The 21,768-nt window shown below is 36.2% G+C and overlaps 1 long non-coding RNA gene across 1 annotated transcript in view; it reads right to left on the bottom strand.

The window, feature by feature from the left end:
* Window positions 1–2,028: 2,028 nt before the first annotated feature.
* LOC129037227 (uncharacterized) overlaps window positions 2,029–21,768 on the bottom strand; it is a 72,971-nt gene continuing 53,231 nt past the window's right edge. Inside the window, exons 4-5 of the long non-coding RNA XR_008502752.1 lie at window positions 10,859–11,030; window positions 2,029–2,444 (exon numbers count right to left, since the gene is read on the bottom strand). This is a non-coding gene — a long non-coding RNA (uncharacterized LOC129037227). The remainder of the gene's footprint in view (window positions 2,445–10,858; window positions 11,031–21,768) is intronic.

The following is a 21,768-nucleotide window of genomic DNA, read 5'->3' on the forward strand; positions in this document are numbered from 1 at the left end:
TACTCATATGCCTCGAGTCAGAAAACTAAAATATCTCTTAGTCTAAGTAGACACTTTCACTGGATGGGTAGAGGCCTTTCCCACAAGGTCTGAGAAGTCCACTGCGGTCATTTCTTCCCTTCTGTCAGACATAATTCCTCGGTTTGGCCTTCCCACCTCTATATAGTCTGATAATGGACCAGCCTTTATAAGCCAAATCAGTCAAGCATTTTTTCAGGCTCTTAGTATTCAGTGAAACCTTTGTATCCCTTACAGTCCTCAGTCTTCAGGAAAGGTAGAACAGACTAATGGTCTTTTAAAAACACACCTCACCAAGCTCAGCCACCAATTTAAAGAGGACTGGACAATACTTTTACCACTTTCCCTTCTCAGAATTCAGGCCTGTCCTCGGAATGCTACAAGGTACAGCCCATTTGAGCTCCTATATAGATGCTCCTTTTTATTAGGCCCCAGTCTCATTCCAGACACCAGACCAACTTGGACTATGCCCCAAAAAACTTGTCATCCCTACTATCTTCTGTCTAGTCATACTCCTATTCACCATTCTCAACTACTCATACATGCCCTGCTCTTGTTTACACTGCCAGTTTACACTGTTTCTCCAAGCCATCACAGCTGATATCTCCTGGTGCTATCCCCAAACCACCACTCTTAACTCTTAAATAATCTTTGCTGGCAGGACTATGCTGAATCTCCTTAGGCACTCTCTAATTAGATGTCCTAGGTCCTCCCAATTCTTAGTCCTTTAATAACTGTTTTTCTCCTTCTCTTATTCCGTTTAGTTTTTCAATTCATACAAAACTGTATCCAGGCCACCACCAATAATTCTAAATGACAAATGTTTCTTCTAACAACCCCACAATATCACCCCTTACCACAAAATCTTCCTTCGGCTTAATCTCTCCCACTCTAGGTTCCCACACTGCCCCTAATCCTGCTTGAAGCAGACCTGAGAAACATCGCCCATTATCTCTCCATACCACCCCCAAAAATGTTCACCGCCCCAACACTTTACCACTATTTCATTTTATTTTTCTTATTAATATAAGAAGACAGGAATGTAAGGCCCCTGAGCCCAAGCTAAGCCATCATATCCCCTGTGACCTGCAGGTACACATCCAGATGGCTGGTTCCTGCCTTAACTGATGACATTCCACCACAAAAGAAGGGAAAATGGCCTGTTCCTACCTTAACTGATGACATTATCTTGTGAAATTCCTTCTCCTGGCTCATCCTGGCTCAAAAGCTCCCCTACTGAGCACCTTGTGACCCACACTCCCGCCTGCCACAGAATAACCCCCCTTTTTCCTTTACCTACTCAAATCCTATAAAATGCCCCACCCCTATCTCCCTTCGCTGATTCTCTTTTCAGACTCAGCCTGCCTGCACCCAGGTGAAATAAACAGCTTTATTGCTCACACAAAGCCTGTTTGGTGGTCTCTTCACATGGACGCAAATGAAATTATGGAACCCTCTTTATGTGCCAGGCAGTAACTTATGTTATTGGAATACAAATACAACAATAATCTGTGGTTATAGGTATGAGTCCTTGCCCACAAAGAGCAATAAATGAACAAACAAAAAAGTAAATAAGCCCGGGCGCAGTGGCTTACACCTGTAATCCAAGCACTTTGGAAGGCCGAGGCAGGCAGATGATGAGGTCAAGAGATCGAGACCATCCTGCCCAACATTGTGAAACCCCGTCTCTACTAAAAATACAAAAATTAGCTGGGCATGGTGGCACGCATCTGTAGTCCTAGCTACTTGGGAGGCTGAGGCAGGAGAATTGCTTGAACCTGGGAGGCAGAGGCTGCAGTGAGCGACAGAGTGAGACTCCGTCAAAAAAACAAACAAACAAACACAAAAAACAAACCAACAAAAAAAACAAGTAAATACACAGCCTTGCCTTAGTTGCTATGAAAACATATATATACTAGACAAAGAGGAGGTGAAGTAACAGGAAATAGTTTCAGGTAGGTATCCCACTCTAGGTTCTGTGAAATACTAAGCAGGTACTGAGACAGAGTTTGGAGTTCAAGATTTTTATTCGTTTTTAATGCCTGTGAAGTAAAAGGAAAAAAAGAAAAAATGAATAGTGGAAGGAGTCAAACTGTGATGCAGGCAAGACACATCTGAGAACTCACTGTGGAGCTCTGGAGCAGGTATTGCTCATTAATGCCCCTGTAGGTTGAAAATTATCAGTCCTTTTTTATCTCTGCCTCACTCAGTGGTTGAATGTAGACTGCTATAGGAAGGGCATGACTTTGAATGGACCATTTCTGCAAAGGAGGCGAATCTTGAAGTTGCTGACAGACCAAGGTTTTCCACTGATTGTACTTCCTACAGCTCAGCAGCATGTTATTCCCTGGAATGGGATCTGGGTGGCACAGTTTTATGTCTACCACAATAGGATCACCAGGGAAGGTTTCTTTCTGAACAGAAACCTGAATGAAATACAGAAATAAACTTTGCTAACATATAAAAATGTATAGCTACACTCAAGACTCTAAAAAAAATTTAATAATGTATTTTACCATTCTTTAATTTTATTAAGAAACAACTTTTTTTTATAAGAATATCTGAAGGAAACAAGAGACAGGCAGTCAATGAAGAGATCAGAAAAGGGGTTCAGGGAGCCTGGGAAGTGATGATAAGGACAGAAGTACAAGAAAGAGGAGAGAGGATAAGGGTGTACTAGGCACAACGATCAAAATATTCATTGAGCCAACATTTCTTAATAATTGAAGGTGCCTCATGGCAAAGGCAGCCAGGTGGCCATGTTAAGTTCTAGGCCACCCTAAATCCACCTTGGCATAGCTGTTTGGAGCCAGCACAGATACTTCACCCATGGAAAACTAGCTCACACAGGCTGGACAGCACCTATGACTTGGCATGTCATAGAACTATAGCATTTTTAATTCAGTGAAAACAATACTTATTTGCAAAAATCTTTGTTGATTTATTCAACCTTACTTGATGTTCATTATTTAACTTCACAGCGAGATTAAAAAATTCAGCCAAACTATTCATAAATGTTAGAATATAATTTCACATAATTCACTATTTTCATATAATCCTAAGTAATCTACTATAAGCAATGAAAGTGAAGAGTAGCTGAAGCATTTTAAAGAAGAAACAATAAGAACACCAAAAGTGAGAACCAGCAATATTTAGGAATAAAAATGTCTATACAAATCTACTTTCTAGATGAGCAGTTTTTGAATGTGTTTTAGAACATGCATAGGTAAGCCTATAGATTTCAAATTACATATTCACAGACATATCATTTTTCTAGGATCCGAGAATGTGACAAGACAGAAAAAAGGAAACAGCAGTATATTATAACAAATATCTAGTAACACAAAACTCAAGCTACTTCACAGCCTACCATTATCCTTAATAATGCCAACAGTTAATAAGAAAAGTATTTTATTTGCAATATTACATATCTGTGGGAAACTCATAAAGCTAATGGAGACCCACCAGGAGCAATAGCCCTGCTCAGAATTCACAGATGACAGAATAAGACATGATGCTGAATTTCACTAGGTGCCTGATATTTAGTAAGCAACACAATTATCGTTCATTTTCTTTCCATCAATATTTATCAAAGGAGAAAAAAAGTTGATATTTTACTATTTCCAAAGATCTATTTCCCAAGCAATTAGCCTTTTTAAAATAACCAATTAAAGCACAAAAAGGTGGCATTTAATTTTTATTTATGTCTTTTTTTGTATACAGTAATTAATGATAACAAAATGTTTTAGTTCTACCCAAAGGGAGTTATGCTTGAAAAGTATGAGACAATTTACTTTAATTAGGTAACACCCTTATTTGAGCTGTGTTATATGAGAATTTTAAAAATATCTTTTTTTCTCAATACATTAGGGTATAGACAATTAAAAAGATGGAAGTCAGAGACATTTTCAAAAGTACGTTGAGCTTGGTTTAGCTGCTGAAGGATAGCAGATATACAGACACGAAGTCTTCAATATTTATTTCGATGTTGTCTGGGAATATCTGCTGAGCATGGCAGCCCACTGTCTTTAGATCTGGCTTCAATCTTTAGCAGTGCAGAAGAGGCAGGAAATGACTAGGTTAGAAGTGGGCTGGGATTGACAGAACTGACCGTCTCTACTCTTAGTCCAAGCTCAGTGTCAAAATATATGACAATATATAGAATGACCCAGACAAAAAGTTACCTAGTGGGTGAAGTCCCATGATAAAGTATGAGAGTATCTCAACAGGTGCCTGTGAAGGTGAGGGCTGCAATGGTTCAGGTGATACTTAGGTAATCATGTCAGCAGAAAGGTCCTTATCACTGCACCACAATCCCACTCACTAGCAAGTTCTCCTCAGACCTATCTGTGGTTATAGGTATGAGGAAAGCTACTGAAATAAAAGCTTGGGAAAGGAAGCATAGATCAAGCATAGTTATATGATATGAGGCACCAGATGTGAGCTCCTCCATGGGACTAGGAAGAAACACAATTGGTCTGACTACGTGAACTGATCTCCAAATGTACTCAGTACTTCCCCATATCAAATCAAACAGTGCTTTTTATTTGGTAATAACTTGTCACCTCTCCTTTTTCTTCCCTTCCAAATATCTTATTTAATGAAATTGAATTAACTCTAATTTGTACTCACCAGTATCACCAGTACCCAGATAACTCTCAGATCCAATGGTTTCATTTCAGTCCTCACCCTGAAACATATATCCCTGTAGTACTGCCACTTTTTGGAATCAGCTCTCACTTCTTTTCCTTCTTTCTCTCCCTTCAATTCTGGGACAGGGCAGGAAAGAGGAAGAGAACTGCAAGATGGGTAGATTTTTACAATCCATCCCAAGAGGGAGAAAAGAGGAGCTCTGAGGTTACATGAAAGCCAGGTTTTGAGAATTATCTAGACTCGTCATTGTATTCAGTGGACTGAAACTATTCTTGAAAATAAAAAAAAAAATGACCACAGTTATTTTTACAATAAGGAATTATGTAGAGAAGGATCTGTTGAAGATGTTATCCAAGTGGTTAGAAAATAGCTCTTTGTGAGAGTTTTAAGGGGCAGTGAAAAGAAAGGACAAAGCTATTTTTTGCTTATAAGTAATGAAGTCTGGAATTTTGACATGGATAATTATACTAATGAGTATCAACATGTTATCTTCAGCCCCCAACTCATTTAAGACTCACATTTCCAGCTTCCAATTGAGTATCTTCACCTGTTAGTCAGCCACCAGGTTATTTTCCGGCATCTTAACCAAGCATACTCAAAACCAAATTGGTACCTATCAAGCATGTTTATTTTCCTATATTCTCTCTCAGTAATAAGGACATTATAATTCATCCAACCTAACATGATAGCCATCTCAAATCAATTCTGACTTCTACTTTTCTCATGCATCTGACATTTAATTCATCAAGTACTTTGTCCTGCCTCCTGAAGAAATTTCACTTCTAGCCTTTGTCCTTCTTCATGTCCAATCCATTGACTAAATTCTAACCATCAAAATCTTTTGTCTAGACTTTTGAAATACTCCCTTATCCATCTTACTGTCTCCAATGTCATATTTTAGCTGCTCTACCTCCAGTTTCTCATTTGTAAAACAAATATGATTACTGCATCCTCCTTTGTCTATGCACATTGCACATGATCTTTCCTCAAATAGAACCGTTTCTTCTGCTAGAGAACTCTTGTGATCATTCAAGAAGAACTCATCAGTTTCTGTGTCATAGCAGGATAAGTCCCCAACTCTTTTTCTTGATCCCATCACTTTGTATGAACATGAATTACAACATGAATCACTCTGAATTGTGATTATGCGCCCACTGCTCCCTCCAGAGGCTGAGTACCTTAAGTGTAGGGGCATTTTTCAGTCATTTTTTATTGTCCAAATGCCTGGTTGTTGGATGAATTATCCCAATGATGGGCTACCATAGGTGGTGCTAGACATTCTTACTCTACATTTGACTAAAACTAGGGTTAAATCCTAGGAATTAAAGGTAAAGCTGAGCCTTTAGTTTTGAGCCCAATATCAAAATGTAATCCTTGATAGAAATGGATAGGTGAGGTAGGTGAGGTAGGTGAGGGAGATGAGGGAGTCAAAGGCTGGAAAACAGACTAATCTTTGTAAGTACTAGGATTCAGTGAAGCTAAAAGCCATTCATTCATTTCAGTCTTGTTTTTCTTCTTTCAATATTTTATCCCTGTGTTTACTTAAAACTAGAGTTATTTGTTTAACACATTGTTAAGATATCATCATAATTCACTATTTTTCATTTGATTGTTCAAACATCCTGACAGTTTTTAAATAGAAGTCATTTGCATTATAACCTTGCTGCTCTGCTTTAGTACTTATTCAACTCTTCAGATTGTTGAAGAATGAAGTATTACATAAATGCTCAATAACATTAAATAGTATGGACTGAGGAGCTGAACACATCTATGTTTAGAAATCGAATGAGGACTGCATCAAGAGAAGATTGTCTACAAAATGCAATGATTCTGCTTATTATTGGAACACAAATGTAATTGCTTTTTATAATAACTCATAGCTTTCTTTTACAATATCTACATGAGAGAAACTTATTTGCTAGAGCTGTCAACTAGAATGAAGTATTGTATTTGGAGAAAGAGAGAGAGAAAGAGAAAGACAGCATGTGATTTTCTATGTATCTATATCTATTTATGTGTCTTATATGTAAGAGGCTTTAGTGAATATATGGATCCCTGTGTATTAGTCCATTCTCACACTGCTATAAAGATACTACCGACTGGGCACAGTGGCTCATGCCTATAATCCCAGCACTTTGGGAGGCAGAGGCAGATGGATTACCTAAGGTTAGGAGTTTGAGAGCAGCCTGACCAACATGGTGAAACCCCATCTCTCCTAAAAATACAAAAATTAGCCGGGCATGGTGGCATGTGCTTGTAGTCCCAGCTACTCGGGAGGCTAAGACAGGAGAATTGCTTGAACCCAGGAGGCAGAGGTTGCAGTGAGCCAAGATTGTGCCACTGCACTCCAGCCTAGGTGACAGATCAAGACTCTGTCTCCAAAGGAAAAAAAAAAAAATACTACCTATGACTGGGTGATGTATAAAGGAAAGAGATTTAATTGACTCACAGTTCCGCATGGCTGGGAGGCCTCAGGAAATTTACAGTGAAGGTGAAGGGGAAGCAAGGCACATCTTCAAAAGATGGCAGGAGAGAGAGAGCACAGGGGAAACTGCCACTTTTAAACCATCATGGGGGAAATGGCCCCCACGATCCAATCACCTCCCACCAGGTCCCTCCCTGGACACATGGAGATTACAGTTCAAGATGAGATTTGGGTGGGGACACAGCCAAACCATAGCACTCTGATTAAAGTTAGACCCCAAACTAGGGATCATGTAGCAATATAATTCCTGATGTGTGATTAATTTATCATCTCTATGAATTTTTGTCATAATTTAGAAATTTCCATTTTTTGGTAAAAATTCAACACATATTTGTGATTTTAAAACAACCTCTCAGTAAATTATGAATAAAAGTAAAATATCTTTTTTATATTTATTTATTTATTTAAGACAGGGTATCCCTCTGTCACGTGGCAGGATTATGGCTCACTGTACCCATAACTTCTCGGGATCAAACGAGTCTGCTGCTTAGCTTCTGGAGTAGCTGGGACTACAGGCGTGTGCTAAGTTTTGTATTTTTTTTTTGTAGAGACAAGGTTTCACTATGTTGCCCAGGCTAGTCTTGAACTCCTGGGCTCAAGCAGTCTGCCTGCCTCAGCCTCCCACAGACATGAGCCACTGTGCCTGGCCCAAAATTTCTTCTTCTTATTTTTTTTTAGAATTTTTAAATTGACAAATGAAACTGTTTAAATTGACAAATGAAACAAGTGTTTTGAAGTCTATATATACTGTGGAAAGACTACGTATAGCTAACTAACATGCATTACCTCTCATAATTATGATTTTTGTGATGCAAAGATTTTATATCCGCTCTCAGCATTTTTCAAGAATATAATTTATTGTTAGCTATGGTCACCATGTTGTACGATAGATCTCTTGAATTGAACCATTTTTCCTAGCTGAAATTTTGTATCCTTTGACCATCATCTCTCCCTTGCCCCCCAGCCAACCACCCCAACTCCTGGTAACTATCATTCTACTCTCCAATCTATGCTAATGTCCTAATAGATAGGATATCTCCAAATGACATATGATGGCAACAGTGATTGCTGCATTGAGCAAAATGCAGGGCACTCTACCTTGAAAATGATACTGTAATGCTGTAGATGTAGAGTTAGTTAACAATTGCAACCTAAACAGATATATATCCTTTACACCAATAATTTCACTTCTACACATAAGCCATTTGAGAAGAGATTCTGTCTCCAAAATGCCTAGCACAGTGGTAAAAAAGACAAATATGTAATAACTGGTTATGTTAAAATTGTGTAAAATTTTTGAGGAGGCACAGACAAGAACATACTTCTTTCTTGGGTATTGCAATTTTCTCTTCCCACCATTTTCTATTACTGTAATCATAGTCATCTTTATTACTTACTTAGAATATGTGACTGTTATGTTATCATTGCAGAGACCTTTTCCTTATTACCAATCTTCTTTTAAAGCATTACATGGAGGAACATGAACAGTCTGAGCATTCAAAGTTCAAGATTTCAAGACAATCAGTTCTGTTTGCCTGATTTACAGGATGAAGTTAACAATAAGAGAAAGTGATCATAATAGTCAATATTTAATACATATTTAATATATATATATTTTTTTAGATTTAACAGCTGGTTAAATCTATTAGCCATATATCACCTAACCATTTCTATATCTTCCTATCACTCTTCTTTTCCTATTCTCTCTTAATTCTAATTTTCCTACAACACACACACTCATATACACATACGCACACATGTACCCACTATCCATAAGATCATCACGTCTGGGGATTTTGGACATACACAGCCTAATAAAATTCAGCAACAAAGATCATTCAAATTCATAACTCAAAAAATATCAGGTACAGAAATATATGAGCTGAGATGAAGAAAAGCCAAAATACTGAGAGAAAGACCTAGTAGGTCTTTCGCAAAAGACCTACTAGGAGGATCATACAGTACTGTTCTGCAAATCTTTCCTTTTACAACATTGAATATTTTAATGTGAGCTTTGCTGATTCAGTTTCAAATCTTATCACTAATCCTGCCCTTAAGCAAAGCTGTAAAGAAGGTGAAATTAATTGTATACATTTCCTATTCTGCATTCTGTGATCCTCGCCTTCCTTTGAGGGTCTAACAACCTCCTACCACTTTCTGCTTGTGCCCATTACAACCCAGATTTTCACCTTTTGCACCTGGAACAGGCCTGGCCTTCCACAACGCTCTATGTGCTATGAAATTCAGTTTCTGATATTATCAGTGTGTTCTATTATTTCATGTATTTTCTAATAGCCTTAAAGGTTACTTTGAATAGGCCTGGAATATCTAACACAATTAAATACTATAGCAGGCATAAAGTATTATCAAGGAAAGTAAAGCAAGATATAGAACAAACTTGAATGATGAAAACTGAGACAAACTGGAGACAGGGACCATGTCCAAAATGGACATCCATTATTCAACTGTAGCCTAATGTTATCATGTGGGAATGAAGGCCTAGTGTTGTAAGATTTTAGATTTTTCAAGAGGAGCCAGAAATGTGGATCTTCATATAAAAATTTCAATATTTGTAAAACACCATAAAAGTGAAAAAAATACCTATAAATCAGAATTTAGACTATGTTGACATTAACTTGCTACCCCTGTGATAAGCGATTTTAGAATAAGATTTTATTCTTGCTTAATTCTTCTCTTCAGAGATACCTAGTGTAGTAGGACAATCTAACACTTAAAAACAGGTCAGGTATGGTGTCTCACACCTATAATCCTAGCACTTTGGGAGGACAAGCTGGGTGGATTGCTTGAGCCTAGGAGTTTCAGAGCAGCCTGGGCAACAGAATGAGACCCTGTCTCTACAAAAAATACAGAAATTAGCCAGCTGTAGTGGCCTACGCCTGTAGTCCCAGCTATTTAGGATGCTTAGGTGGGAGAACACTTGAGCCCGGGAGGTCAAGTCTGCAGTGATCCATGATCATGCTACTGCACTCCAGGCTGGGCAAGAGAGCAAGACTCTGTCTCAAATAATAATAATAATAGTAATAATAATAATAATTTTGTGATGGGTGATAAAAATCATAGGGGCAAAATGTCATGGGAGCACAGAGATGGGAGAGGGGACTTTCATAAGCCTAGAATGTTCTCAAGGAGTATGTCTCAGAGAATATGAATCTCAAATGAAAGTAGGCCTTTACCAGAGAGAGAGAAAATAAAGGGTATTCCAGAAAGTTGTGTGTGGGAAGATGCAGATGTAAGAAACAGCAGCATTTACTTGGGGAAAAAATAGTTTAGGTTCTGTTCGCAGATAAGTGGAATTATATCAGATACAGTTTTTAAGGAGAGTCTATTTGGGTCAGGAGGGCCTCTTGAGTTCTTATTAATAGTTTTAAAATGTGAACACACCTTACTGCACATTCAGCACATGTACCCCAGAACTTAAAGTATAATAAAAAAAAATTTTTTAAAGAAAAAAAATGTGAACACACCTCTATTTCTCTCTCCAGGTAATTTTAACATGACCTTGCTACTCCCTTGGACGAAAGGATCATCACAAAGTTTTACAACAAACTTTATGGTTATGGAAGTTCTATATTTACATTTGGAAGATGACAAAGTTGCCAGTAGCAGATATTTTAATTAAAAATATTTTCCTTACTGTTCCAACATCTCTAATGTTTTTAAAAGTAGATTTATCTTACTTACAGGTTCATATGAGATAATTGAAAACTTGGTGATCTCAGACACAGCAGCACACATGTGAGGAAATGTAGTAGTCAGTCACATTGGAATACCTTCAAAATCTTCAGTAAAGTATGGTTGACGTTGACGAATAGTTCATTCTCCCTATGGAGCTGTCCACAGAGGCTAAAAATAGCTATAAGTAGAAGAATTCAGATAAAATCATGTTGTATCATGTGTCATATCAATAGTAATATATACAAGTGAAAAATATTGTGAAAATAGCAGAGGTAGAGGCCAGATATGTTAATAAAGGGGTTTAGAGATAAAAACATGGATAAATAAATATGGCATAAGTATTTCGAGCCAGGCTTTTCAATGATCATAACATATTCTATATTTATATATCCACATATTTTTGCATATATACAACCTATTCACAATCAAAGAAGTTGTTGCAAGGGTGTACAAAAATGTCACTAAGAAAAACAAGATTTATCAGGTAATTGCAGTGTTCGCCATTACTTTTAATTACTTTTAATGGCGAACACCGCAATCACTCTTGCACCAACTTTAAATTACCTTTAATGGTGAGCACCGCAATCCCTTTTGCACCAACCTAATATGTGGCCTCAGGTAAAATGCCTGTAATTAGCTTGTTGGTTTTATTTGAAAACAACTATCATGTAGCAATTGGAAAGTCATTAGCAGGACTCTTTTGCCACATTCATTTTATGCAGGATAACCTTGAGTCCACTCTGTTATATACCTAATTGCAAGAAAAGTCAGTTTAGTTCATCTGTTTCTTTTACCCTGTTCCCCCACCATGTTCTTATTTTATGAATGTATTTTGAGTGTGTTTACTTAACGTGTAGATTTCTATTTTGTGTGGATTTTTTTCATGGCATTTTCAGCTGATATGTTGATTAAATTTATTCATATTCTTAACCAAATCCAAGCATGCTGATCAATATTTTCTGAACAGAGTTGAGTGTGAAACACTAGATAAGAGGAGCAAATGCACACTTATTGATATTTCTCTGCAGTGAAAATTATTTTAAGATGTGGAATGATTTGGGTATGTGGATGTGTGTCTCTTGAGATATGATGGTATAATCAATATGTCCCATTGAGGACAAAGTCCTAAGGCTAAATGGTTTCAGCTGGGCTGTGAAAGAAAGCAAGTGAGAGAATCATTATTTTGAGGAAAATATATGTGAGTTTATCTAGATAATGACAGTTTGCACTGTAGCAACATTCCTAGATGAAATCTCTGTACACCAGAGTTTTCCTCTAAAACTTCATCTTTACTTATATACTTAGGTGAGGGTGAGGCAAGGGTTAGGTGGCCCACTAGAAAGAAACTTCTGTGAGATTATTCATTATGCATCTATTATTCTAGGATTGTCTCACTTGTTAAGTTCCATAGTTTTTATTTATTCATAAATGTCAGGAACAGGAACAACCAAGCCAGATTCAAAGAGCCTAACAAGGAAGAAGATAAAACAGCAAAAATTGAAAATGAAATGTAGGTGATGACACATAAAATTAAGGCATCACTGATTCATTTTAAAAATAATTTTTAAAAAGTCTTTCTTTTGTGAAAATCCAAAGAAAAAGCTCCTGGATAGAGTAGGGGGAAGAAAATGGCATTTTCTTGGTATCCTTCATCTCAGCCAAGAAAAAAATCTTACGTTAAAAGTGAGTGGTTGCATTAAAAACTTTTATTTTCTGAGTCTTTAATATCATCAGAATAAATTATCCTTCTGTATCAAATTCAAATGAAATTTATTTGGAGCATTTAATGTAGGTGATATGGCTTGGCTCTGTGTCCCTATGCAAATCTCATGTTGAATTGTAACTCCCAGTTTTGGGGAGGAACCCAGAGGTGGGAGGTGATTAGATCGTGGGGGTGGATTTCCCCTATTCTCTTCTCGTGATAGTGAGTTCTCACAAGATCTGATGGTTTAAAAATATGTGGCACTTTCTCTTTCTCTCTCTCTCTCTCTCTCTCTCTCACTACCATGTGAAGAAAGTGCTTGTTTCCCCTTTGCCTTCCACCATGATTCTAAGTTTCCTGAGGTCTTGCAGTCATGCTTCCTGTTAAGCCTGTGGAACTGTGAGTCAATTAAACTTCTCTTCTTCATAAATTAAACAGTCTTAGGTAATTCTTTATAGCAATCTGAGAATGAACTAACACAGTAGGACTGTCACTTTAAAATACATAAGAGATAGAGAATTATGTAGTTTGAACTAAGTTTTGCAGATGTGAGGTGTTCTTTCCTCTTTGAATCACTAGACAAAACATTTGAATGACTCCTAAATGTGTTCAGATGGATGAAATCACTTTTCCACCAACCCATCCCGAAGGCCATTATGAACTACCAGTTAAGAAAATCAAATTCTGTGGATTTCTATTCTTTTAGCTTTTTTAATTCTATAATTTATACTCTATTCCAGTATTTATAGCTTTTTGGGTTGTGTATATTTTTGGGGCAATTTTACTTATGGATAAGGAAATGGAGGCATGAGAACTTTATCAATTATTCTAATTTTAAAGTGCAAGTTGTATTGTAAACAGATCTCAAAGTACTGTGTGAAGTAGATTGGAGTCACAAGTAGTACTATTAAAATTGTGAATAGCCTGATGTTGCAACTGCAGTTGAAGGTTGAACAAGTAATTGTGAATGTGATATAAAATGAGACTGATCAGCCAATAACCAGAGTCATTGTTTGAAGTTCAACGTCAAAGTGACTTCAGACTTGTAGCACGATCTTTTTGAACAGACTTGAGTGTGTAATAAGTGGAATAAATGTTTACCTAATAATTTACCTCTGCAATATAAGTTATTCTAAGGTATGAAATGTTGCTTGAGCATTTACATGTTCTCTGAGGTTGTGATGGAATAATTTATTTATTCTGTTGAAGATCAATTGCTAAAGCTGCATAATTTCAGCTAGAAATGAAGGAAAGGAAGAAGCAATTGCATCATGCTTAGAAAGGCAAATGTGAGTTACAATGAGTAATAAAGGCTTACACATTCCAATGAAACCTCTGTGGCCCAGCATCTCCAAAAGTAAATAAGTGCCTTGAAGAAAGTAAGATATAAACCTAAATGGCCTGCTAAGCAAGCTCTGATCTAAGGCCTTTCATTTTGTATATCTATTATCCCAGGCATGTATCTTACTAACAGGACTGTAAGTACTGATTTATGCATAAGGTGTCAGACATAGGAGCTCACATCTTTGGTCTGAATATGGTTTTTAATAGTGTACCTATCACGGCAGCTTTTTAAATTTAAGTTCCTTCAGGATATAGAAAACCTTTGAAGAAAAAAAAAGTGACAGGTGGAGAAATTGTTTTCTTCCCATTTCCAAGGATTGACATTTCTTTCCTTCCTTCCTTCCTTCATTCCTTCCTTCCGTCTTCCTTCCTTTCTTTCTTTTTACTTTTTTTTTTTGAGGCGGATTCTCACTCTGTCACCCAGGCTGGAGTGCAGTGGTATGATCATAGCTCTCCACAGCCTTGAACTCCTGGATTCAAGGAATCATTCCCACCTCAATCTCCAGAGTAGCTGGGACCACAGGCACATGCTACCATGCCCAGATTGCCATTTTTTTAATGCAATATTTATAAAAAGTGTTTTCCAAGTCTATAATCTATGTGATATAAATGGCATTTATTCACTTTATAATCCACAAATATCATTTTTTTCTCATTTGAGAAAATCCATAATTATGAACATTGTGGCCAAATAATTGGCACCATGCTATTTACATTTGCTGTCTCTAAGTTTTAGAACCTATTTTTATTTATTGATCCTGATTATTTTATTTAATGATTCTTCTATACTTAATGAAATGCCTTCTAGTTCTAATATTCTAGATCTGGATAAACAAATAAATATTAATCATATTCATATCTTTTATAATTTTATAAACTTTGATTCCTCCAACCCTACGTTCACTCTTACCTCTAAGTTTTTGTCTCTTTAAATCACATGCCTTAAAAAGCCCATTCATCTTTGTATAGTTGTTCTTTTCTGGATCAGTTTCTAACTGTTATTTCTTTCTTAAGGTATGGCATGCAGAACTGCATTCAGTACATTAATTTCAATAAATTATATTTTACTCAAGGATAAGAATAAACTTACTAGCTAATTTTCCTTTTAACTACATTCTCAATAATAAGCCTTATTGTTCTGTTGGCCTCATGTTTTTCAGAAAATATTCTTAGGAATGATTCTACAAGAGGAATGCATTTTCCTCGCAGTATAGAAAGTATGTATACTTTCTAAGTATACTTTCTATGGTGGGTATTGTGTGTGTGTGTGCGTAATTTTTATTTTTCAAATGCATTATTATACTAATTCAGATACTTAGCTTCTACTCATATGCCAATTTATACATAAGACTCAGTTGTAGCCTATACTCCTCCACCAGACATTTCATTTTCTTTAAATATTTACTGCTATTTGAAAGTCATGAAGTTTCCCTGCTGACTTTCATAGTGAAGATATTCAGGTAGGTCTTGGCAGATCTTATGTACTAGTCAGGGTTCTCCAGAGAAACAAAACCAATTGAATATATAGAAAGAAAGAGTGATTTATGGTAAGGAATTGGCTCACATGTTGGCAAACCGAAAATCTGCACAGCCAATGTCCCAGTTGGTGACTGAAATTGGAAAGCTGCTGTAGAACCAGAAAGAGCTGATGTTCCAGTTTGAGGACCATCAGGCAGGAGAATTCTCTCACTCAAGAAATTGTCAGCCTTTTCTTCTATGTGGGCCTTCAACTGATTGGATGAGGCCCACCCACACTATGGAGGGCAATCTGCTTTTGTCTAATGACTTAAATGTTAATCTCATTTAAAAATACTCTCACAGAAACACCCAGAATAATGTTTGTCCAACTATCTGGGCACCTGTGGCCACTGTCACATCATGGTATCTGTTTCTCATTTTTGAAAGGAGCCTATCTCTCCCTAGCCTTTGTTTTTCTGTCTGAGTCATTCCCTCTTTAAAGAATTTGTTCTTCGCCTAAAGTATAATAATAATAATAATAATAATAATAATAATAATGATTAAAAAAAGAAAAACAAATGTATGATTGAGACATTAAATGTTTTACAATCCTGGAAAAAAAAAAAAAAGAATTTGTTCTTCCCACTTCATACTGATCAACTGCTTTTAATACCCTTAATTACATAATTTTGTATAATTCAAATTCTGAATAAATTATATTAACTGTTTCTCATATAAATAATCTGTCAAATAATTCTAAAGTTAATAGAAACAATTTCCCTTGAAAGAATATCATATTGCCTTTACACGAAATTTCTATGCATATTTAAGTGTAAAATAATCTTGCCTTTTATTGTAATTCCAGACAGTCAAATATGGTAGTGTATTTTAACAGTTTGTACTTTTCAGGGTCTTTTCTGGGTGCAAATCACATTAGCTATGAGCTTGTTCCAGTTGTTCAGCAGAATATGGATTTGGATGTTGTTTCTTGACAAATGAGCTGAATAATTACTTACTTTAGCCATGATATTGTTTATATTTAAATTCTAGATTGCTATTTGATCTGGAACAGTGATTCCTAAACAAACCAATCATCAAAATCACATGGAAACTTATGAAAAATACAATCGTAGGCCCGCAAATCCATAATTTTAAAGTATTACTTTTCTAATTCTAAGCCATTGATGAAGAGAATATTTGGATTTACAAAGTATTTTTATTATCTGTTTTTTTTTATTTTTTACAATTATGTTTAGCTAGATATTTAGCTAACTTTTTCATAATAAAAATCAAAATAAAGAATCCATTGATTCTCTTTGTTGAATTCTATTTCAAAGGTCAGCTTTTCAACTACCATCATTGTATAGTCCTGGTGATTCTGAAGCTGGCATCCTACTATTTATTTATTTATTTATTTATTTATTTACTTATTTAAAGACAGCGTTTCACTCTTCTTACCCAGGCTGGAGTGCAATGGCGCGATCTCGGCTCACTGCAACCTCCGCCTCCCGGGTTCAAGCGAGTTTCCTGCCTCAGCCTCCTGAGTAGCTAAGATTACAGGCATGCACCACCACACCCAGATAGTTTTGTATTTTTAGTAGAGATAGGGTTTCTCCATGTTGGTCAGGTTGGTCTCGAACTCCTGACCTCAGGTGATCTGCCTACCTCGGCCTCCCAAAGTTCTGGGATTACAGGCATGAGCTACCACGTCTGGCTGTTGATTTATTTTTTTTTAAAGCTTTCATTATTTTCTTTGGAATATAAAGCACAGTATTCCTTAAAGTCTTTTTTTTTTTCTTTTTTTTTTTTAGCTAGTCTTATGGGTTTTTTTGCACCTGATTTACCTTAGTTAATAGATTTTCTTGTTTTGTCCCCTTTACCAATTGTACCTTTTAAAAATGCCATCTCCTTTTCCTCACCCACAATGACCTCTTTTGCTTTGCCAGTTAGCCATACAGGGTTTTTGTTTGAGCACCTGGATTTCTTGATCCTTGGCACATATTTTCCCTGGGCTTCTAATAAGGTGTTTTAAACAGTTTCCAGGTTTCTGGTAGATTATTTGCTTTTTTTTTTTTTTTTCCAACTCCCTTGCATTTTATTCTAATATTCACATTTTGATGTAGGTCTCTTTTCCAAAAGTGAGTTAGCATGTGTTCTATGTTTCTTGGCTTTTCCACCCTCAGTAGAAAGTGAAACTTCATCATATACTAATCACTAATATATAATGATTTGTATAATTCCTGATTCACTTCCTGTCTTTTATGCAGAACTTAGTGTACTTGCTTTCCATGTGAATTCTAAAATTACTTAATCTAAGAAGCAGTTATTCTCCCAAAAATGTATTCCTCATACCTATCCTTAATGAGAAAAATCCATGAATCCAGATGTGAATAATTAAAATTCTATTTGATTACCATCTGTACTGATTTCGAGTATTCACACCTAGTGTCAATATTCTTAGCACATATATTATGTGTACAGCATATTATACATAATAGCATACATATATATAGCATATTATATATGCTAAGAATATATATATATAATATGTATATAATATGTATTTGGGCATAAGATGAAGAGGATTGAAGTAATCATAAATCAGTGCATAGCACATTATTTTTATTAGCTTCTCTCTTGATTGACTGATTGGTTGATCAATTATCTTCCTGCCATAGTTCTCTATTTTCTCCTTCTAGACATGCAATGATGCTAAGAAATTTAACACATCATTTTGCTTATTTGTGTTCTTGCAAAATGTGCATTGTTGTTTTATTTGTATTTTGTTGCTTATTGTACTTGGTATATTTGTAAAAAGTATTTTGATAGATATTTCCCACTGTTCCTTATGTTTAAATCAGTGCTCTGTTTCTGTATAGTGCTATGAGTCTATCTAACCTTTTGTTTCTAACTGCTGTATAGTACTCTGTGGTGGACATCCATGACTTTTCCTTTATTTTCTCTTTTAGTAATGGTGACTCAAAGTGCCTCCAACTCTCCTATATTATTTAGCCCTGGTTTATGGCACCATCCACTACTGATTTCTTGATTGCAATTAATTTAGGAAAGACTAATTCTCCTCCAAGTGGTTTCATAGTAAAATCTTTATTTAGATGAGTGCTTCTGAACCTTGGCACTTTTAACATGTATTGTAGGATATTTAGCAGCATCCCTAGGTCTACCCACTACATGCCAGTAGCACTGTATTTGTGAAAATTGAAACAAAAACAAACAAACAAACAAAAACCTCTCCAGACATTGTCAAACGTCTCCTGGGGGAGCAGAATCAGTCATTGATTAGACCGATTGATACAGATCTTCTAAATTTTTATTTAGATGCTACCTTTGTTAAATCTGATCTATTCTGAGTTGTCTATTACCACCTGTGACTCAGTGGCACTATATCTTGGCTTCTTTTTCTACTCATCTGTTGTTTTTCCGAGATGTCAATTACAGAATTTTACTCATTTCTTGACAAGCATTTTATTGAGGAATAGAATCTATCTGCTTGCTTGATTGGATTTTTACATAATCACTGGCGAAGAAAAACCTGGCTTCTTTGCCAAGACACTTTTGACATTTTTCAGTGACTAACTCGTTGTATGATTTTTCTTTTTTTTTTTTTTTTGGACAGGGTTTTGCTCTGTCACCCAGGCTGGAGGGCATGGCATGATCAAAGCTCACTGCAGCCTCCACCTCCCGGGCTCACACTGTCTTTCCACTTCAGCCTCCCAAGTAGATGGGACCACAGGTGTGCCACTATGCCTGGCTAATTTTTCTATTTTTTATAGAGATGGGGTTTCACCAAGTTACCCAGGCTGGTCTCAAACACCTGGGCTCAACCAATCTGCCTGCCTCAGCCTTCTAAAGTGCTAGGATTAAAGGTGTAAGCCACCATTCCTGGCCCCTGTATGTTCTTTACATATAATGATGTTCTTTTTTACTTAATACACATAAGGCAGACTTGAGGTTAAACAGAAATGTCAGCACTTATCTTTAATTACTTAATTTCAAATTTGCAAGGAAACAAGCCCATGATTTTTGTCATACCCTGATTTTAATTATAACCTGAGTTATCCAATTATTTCACAGATTTGATTTTAGGCTCCTGTCTGTATTAAAAATGAAGCTTCACCAAAAGGTCCAAGATCTCATTACTCAATTAAGTGGCAGAATCATTACCCAAAGAATCCAACTATCAGCAGCTATCTTCTTTTTAATTACTATCAAATATGAACCAGAATATTATATATTTAGAGCCTGAATTAACATTTCATTTCAATGACTTCTAAAAATATATGAAATGTTATGTTGAACTTCCAATTCAAATGGTCTGAAATCATGCAAGCAGCATATTTTTAAAAGTTTAAATTAGTGACAAGGTTAAAACTCTCAACAAAGGGTTGAGAGTCAAAATATTTGAGTTTAATAACTGATTTGTCCCTATTCATTTTGCTTTAAAGTCTCCAAATTTTGTTTTTTCAACTGAGAAATGGCAAAATAATTTTAAGATAAAATTAAATTAAAGTCCATTAAACTCAAAGATGCTATCAAATAGATGGGACCATTTAATTCTTTACTGGAATTTTAACAAAATTTTTACTCTGGCATGAATGAGACCTTATTTGTAGTGGCAGGAAATTATCTAGAGAAATTCATCTGGACTCCATGAAGCTACCAACATCATCTGGTATTGGTTACATACTCATCTTTGATGCTCCCACCCCTCTATTTCTGCTATGACATCATAACTCACCACTTCCAGTTTGTCATTTGTTTTTCCTCCCTATCTTATCCATCTATTCTTGGCCAATACAAAAGATCTGCTTACTTCTAATTTTTGGTCCAACATTCCTCCAACCTGTCCCCCACCCAACTGTGGCTCACAAATATTTCTCACTAAATATTCCATTAATGGACCTAGTCATAATCCCTAAACTGGTGTTCTTATACATCGAACTCAAGAATATATATTGCCCGTAAAGATCCAGCTTATAGATATTCATCAAAAGAGCAGAAACAAGTCCAGATAGTATTGGATTCTGAGGTCATGCAATGCCCCTAATGAATAGTCTCTATCAGCTTCCCATTTAACTGAGAATAGAGTTCAGTATTCCTACAAACACATCCAAACATGATTTGACATATCTATACCATCTGACTTCATCTGCTGCAGCTGTACCCCAGCACATTCTACTTCATCCACACTGATTTTGTTTCTCATCATTGAATAATACAAAATAGACCTTGCAGAGTTGTTTTTCTTTCCGCTTGGAATACACTCCTTTCATAGTAAATGCCTAATAAGTATTTATTGAATGAATATTTCATACCTCTCACTTACCTCTGTTGCCATTTGTAAGGGCTAAGGATGAAAGCCAGTGTTCTATTATGTGACTTACAAGGCTATCTCATCTAAATGCCACGTGTATTCCCAGTTACGCATTGGTGGTTATCCACTGAACTACTTCCCTCCAAAAATAAATGCATAACTATGTATCAAGTGAATATTTTCATAAACCTAAAAGGAGGTCAGTATGTAATAATATATTTTACAATATTTTAGAATAGATCACATGAACTTAAAATATGCATGTTTTGCACCTAATCTGTTTTCCAGCTATACGAATCATAAAAAGTAAAGAAATTATTATGTTAATAACATTAAAAATCTGTAACGAACTTATTTTGCTATTAGTTATGTGAAAGATTTTTTTTTTTTTTTTTTTTTGAGACAGAGTCTCGCTCTGTCACCCAGGCTGGAGTGCAGTGGCATGATCTCGGCTCACTGCAAGTTCCACCTGCCGGGTTCATGCCATTCTCCTGCCTCAGCCTCCTGAGTAGCTGGGACTACAGGCACCCACCACCATGCCCGGCTAATTTTTTGTATTTTTAGTAGAGATGGGGTTTCACCGTGTTAGCCAGGATGGTCTCGATCTCCTGACCTTGTGATCTGCCCGCCTTGGCCTCCCAAAGTGCTGGGATTACAGGCATTAGCCACCACGCCCAGCCATGAAAGTTTTTTAACTTGTTTATTAATTTATAAAATATAAATGAATTTGTATGGAAAATGGGTAAAGTAAAAAGAAATGAAAATGTTTATAACATTCAAAATTGAAATCTGTGATATATAATTTTTTAATGATTACAGGAAACTGGCAGACTCATGAAAAGCGGGTTAAATTATGGTTTGGATTGATTCTCTTTATTCATGCTGAACTTTGCTAATACTATCTAACATATGAGGAAGCTGCGAGCTTAATCTTTGCCATGATCAGAAAATGTAATAGTGATGATGCACTGCAGGCTCGCACAGTGCTGTGTAATGTTTCCAGCCAGCTGCAATCTCTCTCTGGCAACCAGATATGCAGAGCCACATCTCCTGGGGGATGAAGGAGAGACAATGCATTTA

This window comes from Pongo pygmaeus, chromosome 4, assembly GCF_028885625.2.
Source record: "Pongo pygmaeus isolate AG05252 chromosome 4, NHGRI_mPonPyg2-v2.0_pri, whole genome shotgun sequence".
NCBI lineage: Eukaryota > Metazoa > Chordata > Mammalia > Primates > Hominidae > Pongo > Pongo pygmaeus.